The 16,907-nt window shown below is 43.2% G+C and overlaps 1 long non-coding RNA gene across 1 annotated transcript; it reads left to right on the top strand.

The window, feature by feature from the left end:
- Positions 1–5,769: 5,769 nt before the first annotated feature.
- Positions 5,770–9,224, top strand: LOC117497782. The gene is made up of 4 exons (XR_004557465.1): positions 5,770–5,839; positions 6,003–6,030; positions 6,130–7,004; positions 8,781–9,224. It is a non-coding gene; the product is annotated as an uncharacterized LOC117497782 (long non-coding RNA).
- Positions 9,225–16,907: the final 7,683 nt, after the last annotated feature.

Genomic DNA, 16,907 nt, shown 5'->3' on the forward strand with positions numbered 1-16,907 from the left:
GAAGCAGGTGCAATAGGGGCGTTACCCACTCTGGGCCAACCTCTCCAGGCTTGGCTCCTGAGAGGGACAGGCTGAGACAGGTGGGGCTGTCTGATAACGTTATTCAGACTATCCAAGCAGCAAGAGCAGAATCCACCACAGCTTGTTACAGGCCAAAGTGGGCGGGATTCCGGCGATGGTGTGAAGGAAGGAGTCTCGAGCCTCTGTCGTGCACGCTGGGCTCTATTCTTACCTACTTACAGATACTGGTGGACAGGGGGCTGGCTCATTCCACAATTAAGGTGTATGCAGCAGCCATTTCGTCCTGCCATGAGGGATTTGGAGGCAGGTCAGCCTTCAGTCAGCCGCTTATGACGCGGTTTTTGCAGGGAGTCAGGAGGCAGCGCCCGGTAGTGCACGCCTCCGCCCTGCAGTGGGACCTGCCGTTGGTGCTCGAGGCTCTGGTCACAGAACCATTTGAGCCTCTGGAGCTTTCCTCCCTAGTAGCACTGTCATGGAAGACAGCATTGCTACTTGCCTTGACTTCGGCTAAAAGAGTGTCCGAGCTGACCGCTCTGTCGGTACACCCAAGTTGTCTTTTGATCCGGGGTGACCGTAGCGGGGCGACACTCAGGCCGAACCACTCCTTTACTCCTAAGAGTATCAGAAGTTCATTCAGAGCAAGGGCTATTCAGTTAGGTGGCTTTAATCTTCCACACCATATTGGGGCCAGGGAGACTAAATTGCACCTCCTCTGCCCAGTGCGTGCGCTAGCATGCTATGTAGAGCGCACGGCTGCCATTAGGCGCACTGAACAACTGTTTGTGTGCTTTGGGGATGGTGTGGCTGGAAAAGCCCTCTCAAAGAAGCGCCTAACAGGATGGCTATGCAGGTGCATTACACATGCCTATGGACGGGCGGGGAGAGCCCTCCCCACTGGGGTCCGTGCACATTCTACACGGGCTGTGGCTGTGTCAACAGCCTTATTCAGCGGCGTGAGTGTAGAAGATATATGCACGACGGCGTCTTGGTCTACGCCAGGCCCCTTCATAAAATGTTATCTCCTGGACATGTCTGGCTCCTTCTCGTCGTCGGTGCTTGCCGAGGCAACGCATGACTGGTGAGAGGGGGGTGGCTGTGGGTCAGCAGGTATCTGACCCCCCCCCCCTGGACATAAAACACTTGTGTTTTCCCATGCTCCTGAGGGACTCGGGAGACATGGTGTACAATCAGCCCCATACAGGGCTGGAGGACTCTCCCCGCCTGCCCCATGGGCAGGCTGGGAGAGCCTTCCTCACTATTGTCCATGCCCACTCTACACGGAGCATGTGTGAGTGTGGGGGATGTGGTGCACTTATGTTTTCCCATGCTCCTGAGGGACCTGGGGAACATGGTGCGCGGTAGGCTCCAGACAGAGTCTCCGCACAATTTTTTTCCATGCACACTCTACACGAGGTAAGCGTGTGTGAGTGTGCCTTATCCAAGTTGCGGCCCCGACTTCTCCACGGTTACAACCGGATGGGAGGAAGTGGGGATGCAGTGGATATTAGCCAAAAGCCGGTCAGGGACGGTGTGGTGGGTCGATGTTGTTGGACGACAGGGCGTTTATACATCGGGGCTCCGCCCACTGTACCCATAGAGTCCAGTAGAGGGCGGAGCCTGTGAGAGATATAACGGGGGGTTACGTATTGTAACCCTAGTTATATAAACACAGGCGGAGCCCTCTACCTGGAGGCCCTGTCTTTCCTAGTCCGCTCGCTGAAGAGTGTATAAGATAGTGGGGCGGCGGCTGGAGCCGCCTTATATACTGTGGGCCTGCGCGCGCATTCAGGTAGGCTCGCCCCGATTGGCCGGCTACGTTTACGTAAATTCAGTAGGTGAAAGCACGCACAGCATGATAGAGAGTAGTACCCATAGAGTCCAGTAGAGGGCTCCGCCTGTGTTTATATAACTAGGGTTACAATACGTAACCCCCCGTTTCATTAGTTATTCAACCTGATTCTTCTTCATAATTAACTTACATCTATAAAGTTGTAAATGTTCTTTTATTCATACTTTCATTTGTAGGTACTAAAGTAAGAACCAGAGGTGGGGACTCGAGTCACATGACTTGACTCGAGTCAGACTCGAGTCGCATATTTTTTTACTTGAGACTTGCTTGACTAACATTGATAAAAGACTTGACTTGACTTTGACTTGGTATTCATGACTTGAGACTTGACTTAAGCTTGAGACCGATGACTTGAAAGGACTTGACTGTTTAAAATTAAATATTTGCGTTTGTTTTTGTAGTGAGATATTACGTTTAGTTTTTTCGAAAAACGTGATTGGGTGATTATAGCGCCATGCGCGCAAACCTGGCAACCCACTCGACGGCAGGAGTGTCAGTTAACATGGCAGCGGCTAGCGTTACTCCAAAAATAGTGAAGTTTGGATTCAAGGATTAAGTTGTCGATGACGCTAATAAGAAGAGAACAGCAGTATGCAGGGTCTGCAGCATAAAGATCAGTGACAGGACCACCACAACATCCAACTTCATTCGTCACTACAAAAAAACCCACAGAGAAAGGTGCTGTGTTGTGTTAGCTAGAAAGCTAACGTTAAGTTTAAGCTACGTTAGACTTGGTTTCAAATCGATTAAGCATTGCAAAGAGAAGACAAAACGGTAAATGAACACTAGAACCTCCAAGGGATTCATTTGTACTAACCCTGATACTGACGGGCTGTCAGGAGAGAGCGAGAGAGAGAGAGAGAGAGAGAGAGAGAGAGAGAGAGAGAGAGAGAGAGAGAGAGAGAGAGAGAGAGAGAGAGAGAGAGAGAGAGAGAGAGAGAGAGAGAGAGAGAGAGAGAGGAGAAGAGATGCTTCGTTTATTTCCCCTGTGTTATTATCAGAAGTTACTGTAAACTTTTGAATAATGTAGTTCATCTACTTTTAGTAGTTTGTTTAAATGTTTTAATTATGTTGTTTTTGTTTGTAGAAGTGCATCATTCCTTGATTTATTGTAAAAATGAATCTGAACCTTTTTGATCTGTTATGATGATAAACTGAAGCAATTTCTAAATTAACCCAATTAACTGAGTTTTAAATCGTCCTACTTAGTTTATAAGGAAATTATGAAGAGGAACAAATTAAATGATTTGAAAAGGATATCTATGTAGGTGCTGATGCTGTTGGCGGTTCTAGTGCTAACAGACATTTAAATTAAATATGTGTAATGGCAAATGCCTGGAATTCTGCCTTTTTGAACAGACTTTTTAACTGAGTCCTACAGTAGCTATATTGTCTGCAGTTCTAGGGTTAATATGAATCTAATATGATTGTCATCGGTCTAAATTAGATTTCAAATGATTAACTGTGTATGTAATGAAGATCATAGTGTGGGTTAAATCCATTTTCATAACCACTGTCTTTTAACTGATTTAAATGCGGAAACTGGGCTTACTCATCAGAATTTCGTATGACTTGACTTGACTTGCTTGACCTGAGCAATGACTTGACTTGACTTGCTTGACTCTCACCACAGTGACTTGGGACTTGCTTGATACTTGTAGGTCAAGACTTGAGACTTGCTCATGACTTGCACATGTAGGACTTACTCCCACCTCTGGTAAGAACTGCAGAGATAAATGTTGACTGATTCTCAAAGGAACTGTAATAGATGTTATTGATGAATTGTGATCTTCTCGCTCCCAGGAAAGAAACTTAAAATAATGAGACTAATGGAGTCTCTGAAAAGGTTCAAATTGGTACTTTAATTAAGTAACGTGGTTAAAGAACAAGCATAGGTAAGGAAGAGACAAAGCCGATGTTGTCTCTCGGGAGGCTGTAGCGAAGACAAGAGACCGAGTTGTCCTTTCCGATCTCCTTTATACTCTTCTCGTTCTCTCCCGCTGTGCAGATAGGGGGACCGCCCTCCTCGGTCTTCAATGTTCGACATCGCGTGAAACAGAGGATTTCGACATTTTGTATTCCTTGCTTACTTCCTTAAGCCTTTTCTCCTCCTTATCTCTTTCATGACTTTTTATTTAATACTTTATAACACCTGTAATAGTTAGTTTAGAAATCCTAGAAACGCTTTTACGGCACAGTTCTCATTTACGGTAACTCCTTCTGACGTCATAGCTACTCACGTATGTGAAAACACTTTACGATCAACTGTACCTTCATTTAATATTCAGCAGTAATAATATCTCGACGTCTATAGATGTAGTGTTAAAGTCCGTAGGTTTTGGTGTGCAACACTCCATGTCATTTTCACTTCACATTCAGAAAACGTAATATTAGCCACATGCTAACTACTAACTACTAACCGGATATGAAGGATTTTCAGAATAAAAGCTTGGCATTGAGATTTTATGAGAACTTCCGGGTTTTTTCACAATAAAACAGCTTTTAAACTGACGATATGTTTTAGACTAAATTATGCTATTAAACATTGATTTTAATTTCTAACAATGTTAGTTGTGAAAAGTAAATCTATGTTTTTAATATTTAGTAAACGATAACGTCTGAATAAAGTTCATCTGAAGTAATATTAGTTTTACAGGATAAAGTTGACTTTCTGAAGAAGACATATGTTTTTGTTCCCATTCATTTCAATGTTGAATAACACATCTGATTATAAACAGATTTGTATCCTCATCATGTTTTCTTTATTCAGTCTGAGGCGCTGCAGTTTGTCAGAGATCAGCTGTTCTGCTCTGGCCTCAGCTCTGAAGTCCAACATCCATCTGAGAGATCTGGACCTGAGGGCCAACGATCTGCAGGATTCAGAGAAGCTGCTGAGAGATCTTCTGGAGAGCCCAGACTGCAGACTGGAGACTCTCGGGTCAGTAAGGGGTCTCTGCTGGTTCAGCAGTATTGTATGAACCACAGGGAGGTGTTTCTCTCACTGGGGAAACAGATCAGTGATGTTACCCACTGACTGAAGGCTCTTTCATTCTTCCATCAACTATAGAAGGCCAGCTGAACATGCAAAGCCACACTTTAGTAATCAACTCTGGAACAGACATATGGGGTTTTACAGAAGAGTGGGAAAGGTAGTCTGTTCTTATGGGATGTTTTTAGTTTCTAGCCCAGGGGTGTCCAAACTGCGGCCCGGGGGCCAAATGCGGCCCTCGGAATCGGCCCTCAGCAAATTCTGAAAGTATAATGAAATACGGCCCACAAAGGAAACTTCTGCTTGTCTTATATTGTACTTCTTAAATATATATGTACACATATATTACACAGTAGTATTCATGTGTTAATAAGCCCACCTTTAAAATAAATTCACTCAATTCAATTCAAAGCTGAAAACATTTCCTAACAAATCTAACTTGATAAGAAAAAAGCCCAATAACTTATTTGTATAACAAGCGTGAAATAAACCCTTCATATTTCCTGTAATTATAATCAATCTGAAGCTCCTGTTTAAAGGAATGAGCTGCTGACAGAATACAGTAAACCCTCTGGAGAGCTGTGAGCTGTTTTGTTTCTTAAAGCATCCTCAAGTAAGAAGCATCCTTTACCTTCATCTGATTGAGTTTCTGACTTATAACTGAACTTATGAGGCAACATACCTCTAGAGAGCGGCCCAGACCTTTATATATGTTTCTGTATGTGGCCCTCGGTGAAAAAAGTTTGGACCCCCCTATTCTAGGCCAATGACTGGTTACTTCCTGTCATGCAGCTGAGAGCTGTGGCAGGCAGTCGTAGTGTTTGCAGAGAAGATATGATGGGATGTAAAGCATGAGATCAGGACTCTGAAGCTGACTCAAAGAACACACACTTATTTTAAACTGGATCTCAAACTGTTGGATTGTGTTCATCTCTACAGGATCAGAGATGAGACGTTCAGAGCCACGATCCAGAAGACCTGTGAGTACTGAAACCATATCCTCCATTCATCAAGATAGTAAACTCTTTAATGGAGCGTGACCTCAGAGGAACTCAACACTCTTCTTTCTCTCTTCATCATTCTGGCTGTTTCTCTTTGTTTAATTATCATCATTATTCTCTCTCTCTCTCTCTCTCCTCTCAGGTGACAGGAAGTGAAGACACACAGAAAGGTGAGAGGTCGTACCGTGTGAAGTTTATTTATTGATGTTTCAACACGTTTTTCTGGTGTTCCAGACAAATCTGTAAGCTCAGGTTTTATTTGTTCTCAGTTTATTCATCACGGGGCAAGTTTGAGACGTGAAGAGGAGCGTGGAGGCATTTTGGAAAATAAAGAAGACGACTGCAGCTGATGAGAGACTTCCTGTTAGCTCTCCTCAATATTAAATGAACAAAAACAATCAATTGTACTTAAAGCTTTTCTTAAGCAGAAAGATGTGTTGCACATACACCTGCTGCTACCTACCACCACCTCCCACCCATCCCGGCACCAAAGAGGAGACTCCATCGACCCCAGATACCCCAACTCACTCTTCTTCAGGTTAGCTTGGAGCCCCGCCTTTACCTGCCCCAACATCTCACTTTGAACGATGTAGTCATCCGGATATCTGCATACTGAGAGTGGGACGCAGGACCCGGTCAATGAGCTGCTGGAAGGGGGTCCACTGGACTGGAGGGGCGCTTGGATCTGGTGATGCCTGGCTCTTTCTGAAAGGGGAGGACACCTATCTGCCATAGTTTCTCCACCTGACGACTGAGTTCGGCATCGGGGGTTCCAGTTGGGGTGAAGAGACTCTGGGGGGCATCCGATGGCTCCTGAATAGGGGGGGCCCTTGGAGTGTCCAACCTAATGATAAGAATAATAATAAAAATAATGCATTTTATTTGTAAAGCACCTTTCATTGCTAAAAGTCATCTCAAAGTGCTACAAGGGGCATCATATAGTTCTTTTTATTTTTTTAAAGAAACACAAGTTTAATAAAAGGCTTTAAAAAAAGAAAGGTTTTTAGGCCCTTCTTAAAGGAGTCAGTGGTCTGTGGAGTCCTCAGTTTGTCTGGGAGGGAATTCCACAGGTGAACAGAAAGCCCCCCCATGGTGCAGAGTTTGGTGCTGGGGGGGAAAGCAGATGGTTGGTTGTAGAATGGAGGTTGCTTGTGGAGGTTTGTGAGGAGAGTAGTTCCTTGAGGTATGTTGAGATCTCCATATTAGGATGAATACTTAAAACGAAAGTTAATTATAATCAAGTATAATCAATTATATTCTTGTATAACCCACAATGAAAATGCATCATATTTTATGATTTTCTATATTTACAGTATAAACAAAGTGGTTTGTTAAATTGAGTGTGTAAGGCCTATAATGGTTTATGGTTGTTACTGATAAGAGGAGAGTCAGTTTCTTCTCTCTCCCCTCACAGCAGTACACAGGGAGGGGGGCTCCTGACTTAAGGAGAAATACATTGAGGCCCCAAAAAAGTGGTTATGTCATAGCCGAGAATAATATTTTGCAAGTACTGCAGAGTAGGGGTCATGTCCTTTTTACACAAACATGGGAAGGTGTGTCTTATGCCATAGCATATGTCTGGTCATGTCCAGTCCTGTACATCAGAGGCCATGCCCAGTTTCCACAAATATGGGTATGGAGGAGGTGTCTTTGGGTTGTTATATCCTGTTTTGAGCTTTAAAACACTGGGTGAGAGAGAAACAGCTTCAGAGCTGGGTTTTTGCTCTCGGTAAGGTTCTCTCAAACTTGGTAACTATTGCTTGAATCTCTGTGTATTGAATGCTGAGTGAATGGATGGATGAACGTTTTTAAACTTAGGATTTCTAACTGATCATTCTGAGGAGCAAAACCACTTAAATGTGTCAGGCTATAGGCTGTGAATGTTAGAACCTTCGATCTACGAGGAGATCCCTCTGGGTTCTGTCGGAATTTCCAACTTATCATTTAAAGGGGATTTCTAACTGATCATTCTGAGGAGCAAACCTCTTAAATGTGTCATAGGCTGTGAATGTTAGAACCTTCGATCCACGAGGAGATCCCTCTGGGTTCTGTCGGAATTCAGACTGATCATTCTGAGGAGCAAACCTCTTAAATGTGTCAGGCTATAGGCTGTGAATGTTAGCACCTTCGATCCACGAGGAGATCCCTCTGGGTTCTGTCGGAATTCAAACTGATCATTCTGAGGAGCAAAAACCTCTTAAATGTGTCAGGCTATAGGCTGTGAATGTTAGAACCTTCGATCTACGAGGAGATCCCTCTGGGTTCTGTCGGAATTCAATCTGAACATTCTGAGGAACTGACCTCTTACATGTGTCAGGCCATAGTGTGTGGATGTTAACCCTGTCGATCTGTGAGGAAATTCCTTTTGGATTTTGTCAGAAGACTTTAAGGTGTGAACTATGAATTAAGGTTTTAGATTAGAAAATAACCCCAGCATGATATGTTTAGTATGATTATAATGTTGTAACGAGAGAAGGTAAAAACCCTGTATAAGTTTGGACCTATTTTTCTTCAAATAAACTGATCCCACCTTTTGGATTGGGACAACTTAAAAGACATCAGCGCTCTCCTCTCCTGCTTCAAAGGTAAGATTGCACACTGCCACACTCACACTTAGTATAGGGCCACACCTCATTTACTGATATCAAAATCCTTCGGGATCGCTTAAACAGATTTAGAGGGTCGTCTGAATTGAAACAGCAGTTAATTGAACCTGGTTCTTCAGGGAGTTAATAGAGGTGAGATCTTGCTGACGTTGGTGGATCTGAGCCAAGCAGCAAACTTACATAGACTCAATAACTTCGGTTAGGTTAATTAGTAGGTCTGAGTAATTTGCCGGAATAAATTATCAGTCCTCCCGACTCTACAGTGTGGAGTTTGGTCCTGGGGGGGAAAGCAGATGGTTTGTTGTAGAATGGAGGTTGCGTGTGGAGGTTTGTGAGGAGAGTAGTTCCTTGAGGTATGAAGGAGCGTTCCCGTGGATGCACTGATGGGTGAGGAGTGAGATCTTGTATTTGAACCTAGCTGGAGGGCTATTGGTGCCCCCTGTGGACCGAAAGAGACTCTTTAGGTTGGGGTAATGAGGTGGAAGTTATCTGCACCTATTAAGAGAGGCTGCACTTTGGAAAAGAGGGAAGGGGAAGGCCTTGTAGGCGGCCATAGTGTTTCTTGAGTTCATCCACAGGATCACTCTAGTCCATAAGTGAAAGTCTGTCGGAGGTGAATGTGTTTTTGAGGAGGAATGTTTTCTTGGGATTGAAAGAGGGTGATATCTCAAAGGTCACTGAGGCTCCATTTCAGAATAATATATATGATATGTTTTATAATGATTGATCATTAAAGTGCTCTCAAAGCTGGTAAAGGTGCAGCTAGTTTGAATGACTTTGTATACTGCAGGGTAGCTTGTGAATTTACTCCAGGTGGAACTAAAGTCTGATTTAACACTTGGTTATATTTCACATCATTCACCCAGATCTGTAAAGTAACTAAAGGGAAATACATGTAGTGGAGTCAAAGTACACCTTTACCTCTGAATTGTAGTGGAGTAGAAGTAGTACACAGTTGCATAAAAAGAAAACTAAGCTTCATCTCCAAGCCCAATGGCCTTGGAAGAGCTGCTAAGGAAAAGAAAAGACATCTGGAGACTTTGGAGAGACAGCTAACGGACAAACTCAAGGAACTGAAAGACACTCCCTAATAGGCCGTATGCTGTTTAGCCTTACCTTGAATGATTTAGTGCAGTGTTCTGAGCAGGTTTTCTGTTTGCTTTTTCAACTCAAGGAGCTCAAAGACTGATTGAAAGTTGATTTGATTTGCATAATTTCTGATTGCTGATTCAATGTGAAGGAAAATTCACATTTGAGTTTATACAGTATATGTGTGCATATAATGCCCCCTTTGGCCTAACCTGGGAGAGCCTTATGTTTACTGCCAACCTAAGGACCTCCAACATGTTAATAAAGAATGTATTGAAAAGTTATATGGCGGATTGTTGTATATTGGCTCAGCCAGGTTATAGAGAATCGCAGTGACGCGTCCTAAAACCCGGAAGTAGACTTATTCCGGTTCCTTCGACAAAAACGCAATGCAATTTCTCCATAGGATTTAGGAAAATAACTCGAAATAAGGTCTGTGGTTGAGACACATTTAAGAGACGGATCACGTTTTGTTCAGCCGGATAATCTCCACATGTCTACCCTACTTTTCATAAATCTAATCGATAGATTTCTAATCGATAGATTTCTAATTAGAAAATTATAAGAGATGTGGATATTATCCGGCTGAATGCTATCACGAAACACACATTTGGTTGTTTATAGCATAAAGAACATCTGATTTAACGTGAGGTAGGAAAATAATCATTTGAGGATAAGTATGTGTATATAAATATGTAATTTACAACAGCTGTAAAATGCTTGATAAGCTTGAAATGCACCTTGAAAATGCTTGAAAAGTGCTTGAATTTGACTTGTAAGAACCCTGAATTATTCCATCGTCAGAAAATAAATCTGTAAGTATTTTTGATAATTACAATAACAATTGGGATAAAAAATAAAACCCTCATAAAACACAAAAGCCAGGGTTGCGGTCGAATAATCCATTTAGCTTAGGAACCTTCCTAACGGAGTGAAATGACCCGGAAGTCCCTCAGTGGCAGCCATGATAAGTGCCGTTCGAATTCTCTAAATGAAAGGAAAGGAGGTTTCAAACTTCCTTTATAACCTCCTTTAGCTTAGGAACCACTGGACCTCCCTCACCTAAAGGAGAGGAGAAAATGCTGCCCCACAATGCCTTGCGGCCGCCGCATTTGCCATCACACAACAGTCGGCCGTTCACGGAAACAACCGATTATGAACGAGAAATTATATCATGAAAGTTACGGTGCTTATTAAACATTATAAAACGTATGTGGTAAGTTGCCAAAGTGCTTTGTTTTGAACGTTCATCAGTATTTTAATCAAAAAGAGAAATATGAACGTTAGTTTTTACTGAAATGATCAAATAAAGTCAACATTTCACAGTCTTTACTGAGCTGTGTGGGGTTTGTTCAACTTTTAAAAGATGTTTGAATGGTGATATACACAGTGATAGATGTTAAGGACTAACGTTTATAATAAATACATTTGTATTGATTTTAAGATCTTTTCATACAATCATACGTATTGGGATCATTTGTATTAATGTGGACCGGAGGGAGAGGGTGACGAGCATAAGTTTCACTTTCCTTTTTTATTTCAATTCCAACTTTGGTCATGAAGAATATGTTTCTCTGTTGTCCCCGTTCATAAAGCATAAAACAACAGCATCAGAGCACGGTGCAGAGTCTCTATGAGTTTACAGTAGTCCCTCGTTCTTATTAAACATCCATGTTGTAGTCCGCTGTATAGAAAATTGTAGTTTCCATAGTTTCCCCACAGCAGCAGACGCACATTTATGCCCTCCGCTGGCGCATCATAAACACGTCGGATAGTGAAAGTGCAGTAGGATTCTCTAAAGTACAGCAGTCTCTTCTCCTAAATCCTTTTGAATTCTCCTATCCACTATCCCTTAACCCCGTGACGTTTCACTCAGAGGTTAAGGAATAGACGATAGGGTTAGAACTTAGGAGCTGATTTTTGGACTATTCGACCGCAACCCAGGTCTTTAAAGGTCCCATGTCATGGCCAGTTATACTGATCATAATGCCATTGTTGAGGTCTACTAGAATAGATTTACATCGTTGGAGTGGAGCCTCGCAGCGGCGAAACCGTGCCGCGCCACACTAATTGCGCCGCATTTTCGGCTCAGTTGAGGCCCCCTCCGCAAGGTGAGGCCCCCTCCGCAAGGTGAGGCCCCGTGCAGTCTGCATGATCGGCCTGTAGGGAGGGACGGCCCTGATTACTGGTGTTGTTTCCTAGTTGCTGCGTGGGGTCTGCGAGACAGCGAGACACAACGAAACTCAGCCTGAACTCAGCCTGAGCACACACATACACTCATAGCCTGGCTGTGAGTGTATGTGTGTGCTCAGGCTGAGTTCAGGCTGAGTTTCGCAGTGTCTCACTTTCTCAGGCTGAGTTCAGGCTGAGAAAAGGTAAGGCTGAGTGAGTGTGTGTATGTGTGTGTGTGTGTGTGTGTGTGTGTGTGTGTGTGTGTGTTTGTGTGTGTGTATGTGTGTGTGTGTGAGAGGAAGTCCGCGGATTGGTCCATTATGTCACGGTGACCCTTACGTCACTACGACCAGGTCTTTTCTGTGTTAGAGTTTTACTCCCTACAGGGTGTACTTTGAGGGTTTGTGACTCTGCAGACCGTTTACATGCAGAAACACCTTCATAACACACAAGGGGACGGGTAATAACCAGAAAAGTATGACATGGGACCTTTAAAGTATGGAAAATACTTAATTTTCAAGGTGCAGAATATACTTGATATACTCTTTGAAATGTATTGATATTAATGACATGGCTTAGTTGAATACTCGATTCTGATTGGTCAATTGGGACATTTCAGAGGAGTAAGAGGTGCCAACAGTTATTAAGAAATAAGTCAACGTTTAGACAATTGAAATGCTTAGTTTACACCCTAATCTTTAGTTGCTTCTGGTTCTCTACTCCCCCTAGTGTTGAATTGAGGAGAAGCAGACGGAAAAATTCCACTCGAGCTGAAACAATTAGTCCACCGTCAGCAGGGTTCGAGTTATAAACTGAGCTCTATGGGGGTCTTTAAAACTAGCGCATGCGCGCGTGCGTGCAGGCGCGCACGCACAGTCACAGGCATAGATTGCGCAATAATGTATTGCGCACCTTGGAGCTGCAGACTCCAACTGATGGTATATATTGCACACTCTTGTGAGTATACAATTAGTGTCTGATGTGTTAGGGCTTCAAAGATAATTACAAAATCACAAAAACTCAGGAACTCTGTACTTGTGGAGCGTCACAAACAGCGCCTCCGTTTATTACGTTTTACTCTCTCCACAACTTCAGGACAGACTGCCATGCTCAAACACATGAACTCGTACACAATCAATAACAACGTAAGAGCTATAAAGAAAATACAAAAATTAGCTCTCACAGATAAAACGAGAGAGAGAGAGACTGACTTCACTGCTAATTACGTGGTCAAACAAACAAACACACACACACACACACACACACACACACAGACAGACACAGACACACACACGCCCATACCTTTACGCAGATAAAATAGCCCAAAGTGGTCTGTTTTCAGCAGGCTGTGGTCGCGGTCCTGGAACCCATGATGTGGAAGTCCGATGTCCTTTATTTATCCACGATTGGATGAATGGGAAAGGGTCAAATTTGTTGATAGGAGGCCCATTTAAATCCACAAACAACAATGCGTTGAGGCTTCTGGCTCGCAGCCGGTTCCTGGTCTTACAGTCGGTGTCATTGCATGCAGAAAAGCCCCTCTCGCACTCTGCAGATGTCGGAAGAACAGTGTTGCTCGCCACTATCAGTCTTTTCAAGGTTTTACCCTGATGTTCCTTGCCTTGTTGTTGTAGTTTCCAGTCTCTGAACTCACTGACAGCTTCAGTTGCGGACTCTCCGAGAAGTTTAGCAAACTTCCCCACCTCCCTTTCTCCAAACAGAACAAGCTCTGTCCTCTCTTTTGGCCAGAAGTGCTGATCCATAGGCTTCAACATAGTTACCAGCTCACTATCGGGAAGACGCCTGGTGAGATTATCAATGATTGACTGGTAAAATTGGGACTTCTTTACTTTAGGTTGAGTTTCTCTAATATCAACCCCTTTGAACTGGCCGCTTGTTATGCCCGCTTTGACTTTTAGTTCAGTTTTCCCATCGTTGTCCTTCGTGGCAGAGAGCACCTCGATCGTATGATGTATGTAGCGGCTTGCATCAACCAGGGACGTGTCGCGTTTCTGTAGTTTCAGAGAGAGACTTTGTAGTTCACGTAACACGTCTTTCATTGTCGCTAAATCAGTGAGGAATCCAGTGGATGTCAGATGCTTTAGTAAACCAGCGTACTTGGCTTTCTCTGCACCAGAACGTGAGCCATCTTCACTCGCAGATTTAAAGTGATGTGCTAACACTGGGAAGTCCTTCAGCACAGCTTTGACAGTGTTGTAACTGCTGGAAACCCATCTAATTGTAAAGACTTGTCCGATTTTCAGAATCTGCATGTTCAGTTCCGCAGCCGCTTCCTCTAACTCCCTGGCGTTTTTCGTGGACTGGTGGTAAAGAGAATAGAGTTTAGCGAGGAAAAACTCTAAATGATTACAGCCTGCCACAGCCTTCAATGAATCATTCACCGCTAATTCCAAACGATGAGCTAGACAATGAACTGCCTGAAGACGAGGGAAATCCTTTTTCAGCCTGGCTATGAGTCCAGTCTGTCTCCCGGTTAGCACGGCAGCACCGTCTGTGGCTATGCTAATTAGGTTTTTACGAAGAAACTCTTCATCCATTCCCCCCGCCTGGAGGCTGTTTTTCAGTGCGCTACACAGCGACTCTGCATCAGTGCCCTGGTCCAGTTCAACAATGTCAAAATACACATTGTCCAATTCTCCATTCCCAGTGACATCGCACCTGACATAAATAATCATGTATGCGCGTCCATGAATTGTGCTTTCGTCTAGTGTTAGACTAATACGGGAATCAAGTGATTTGATATTAGAAATAAATGTCTTTTTCATCTCTTGTGCAATGTGCTCTACAATCTGGGCACATGAATGATCGGATCTGTGAGCAGGGCCGACTGTCGCACCATTCATTTCATTAAGTTGCATAATGGGATTCAATTTTGTATAAGGCAACCTTTCTTTAGCGACAGTATAGGCTGCCCTGAACGAACTAGCTGTCTCATTAAACATGCTGGAGCTGAGTTCTGCAACTTTCTTCGGAAGCACTTCTTTTAGTTTGAGCTCCGCTATTTCAACAGCTCGTTTATGAGCAATAGAGTCGCGGTGTATGTAAAATTTTTTCGCAACTGCTTCTGCACAGGGCTACTCACAGTCCCATTGATCCAGGCATCCGCCAAATGCGTTCCATATTTTTTCTCCGAAAGTAAGAGAGTCTTGGTTTCCTTACAGACGAGGCATCCAAGACCACCCTCCTTTGAAAACAGCCAGGGGTTTCTTTCTTTCCAGGATCTCCACTGATTGTGTCCCCAGTTAAGTGGCGGTCCTTCTGTAGCAGTACCTCCTGCCTCCTCATACCGCTCTGCTTCGGAACTTTCTACGTGTGTGCTGGTGGTCCCACATTCAACAGCATCAGGTCCGCTAGCAAAGACAGCATCCTCCGTAGCAGCAAGGTTAGTACTAGTTGTCACGCTAGCAGGTGCATTTTGGTTGTCAAAAGCTGTTTTTTGTTTCTTTGTGAGAAAACCAAAACTAGCCAGGCTTGTAGACCCCGTCGGCGGCAGTGGCCTTTTTTTGGGCGGCATGCTAATCGTCTGCTAGCCTACGGTACTCATAGTATGTATGTGTGTATCCTGTCAATATATTTGAATGTCTGTTGATATAACGGTTCATTCTTCGGGCGCGCGCAGCACGTTCACAGCCTCACAGGCATAGATTGCGCAATATTTTATTGCGCACCTTAGAGGTGAAGTGCAGGCATATTGTCATTCAAGAGAGAATACGATGCGTAGTTCTTTTGGAAAACGTTGTTTTGTTTGCCTATTTACCTCGTTAACGTAAATAATACTCATTACATTGAAAAATGCATTATTTGTGATCAAAATAATGGTTGTTGGTAATGTATATTAGCGACCCCCACAGATGTTAAATTTACTGGGTCCGTGGGAGCTCAGGCCCCTCCTTATGGGAGCTCAGCTCCCATTGGCTCCCACGTAACTCGAACCCTGACCGTCAGAAAAATAATCTGCCACTATTTTGATAATTACAATTACATTTGGGATAAAAAAACTCGTAAACACAAAAAAACTGTCTGGAAAATACTTAATATTCAAGGTGCAGAATATACTTGTTATACTCCTTGAAATGTATTGATATTTATATACATGGCTTAGTTGAATACTTGATTCTGATTGGTCAATTCAGACATTTCAGAGGTCATTATGACAGTAGTAGAGACTGCTATTAAACACTATAATTAACTAAGGAGGTTGAAGAGAGAGAAAGAGATTAAAAGATGGAGCGCTGGACAACAGATACTAGAAGCAGTATTATAATCCTAATAAAAAGATTACAAGTTAATTAAGTAAATGTATTATTCAAATTAAAATAAGACACTATTTACTGATTGCTGTCTCTATAAAGGAACTTTGTACATTTCAATTCTTGCAATTGCATTATTATATATTTTTACATTAATGCTTTTCAACAGTTATTTAGAAATAAGTCAACATTTAGACATTTTAAATGTTTAGTTTAGAACTAAATACTGCGGTGATGAAACGCCATATCATGGATTATCAAGGATTATTTCTGAAACAGTATGGAGCTCAAAGGCTTTCTCTCTTGCCGGTTATACCACAAGGTGAGTTCCTTTTTATTTCCTGCTTCTTCACACACATGGGCCCTTTCTCATGTCATCAATTCCCCCTCCTCGACTCCTCAACTCCTCAACTCCTCGGTCCTCCGGTAGTGACCCGGAAATGAATTTCAGCGCGCCATGTTGAAGGACATCTCATTTCTCGAAATGCACTTCGAGGACCGAGGATCGAGTGTCGAGGAGGCTCTCTGGAGGAGCTATAACCGAGGATACACTGATGGGTCCTCCACGGTCCTCCACGGCTCCTTCGTGGATGCATTTCCGGGAACAGAGATGTTTCTCGTGACGCACGGCCGGACTTATCTCAGCCAATGACAGCTCTGCATGCATCCCCTGGATATTGTTTTATTAACTGCTTTCATCGCGACGCAATGTTTACAGTGAGAACAGCTGTGAGGTCCGTGCAGAAAGCAGAGCAGTGTGTAAAATATATATCACTCAGTATAACAGGCCTACTCTCTTTATTTGCTTTAGTTTAGTAGATATCTACAAACAAAGACTCAATATTTTTCTAAAACCATTTAGTGCTTCACATAATAAAATACAGAACGGCTGTAGCCTGATATGCTTTA

Source organism: Trematomus bernacchii, unplaced genomic scaffold, assembly GCF_902827165.1.
Source record: "Trematomus bernacchii unplaced genomic scaffold, fTreBer1.1, whole genome shotgun sequence".
NCBI lineage: Eukaryota > Metazoa > Chordata > Actinopteri > Perciformes > Nototheniidae > Trematomus > Trematomus bernacchii.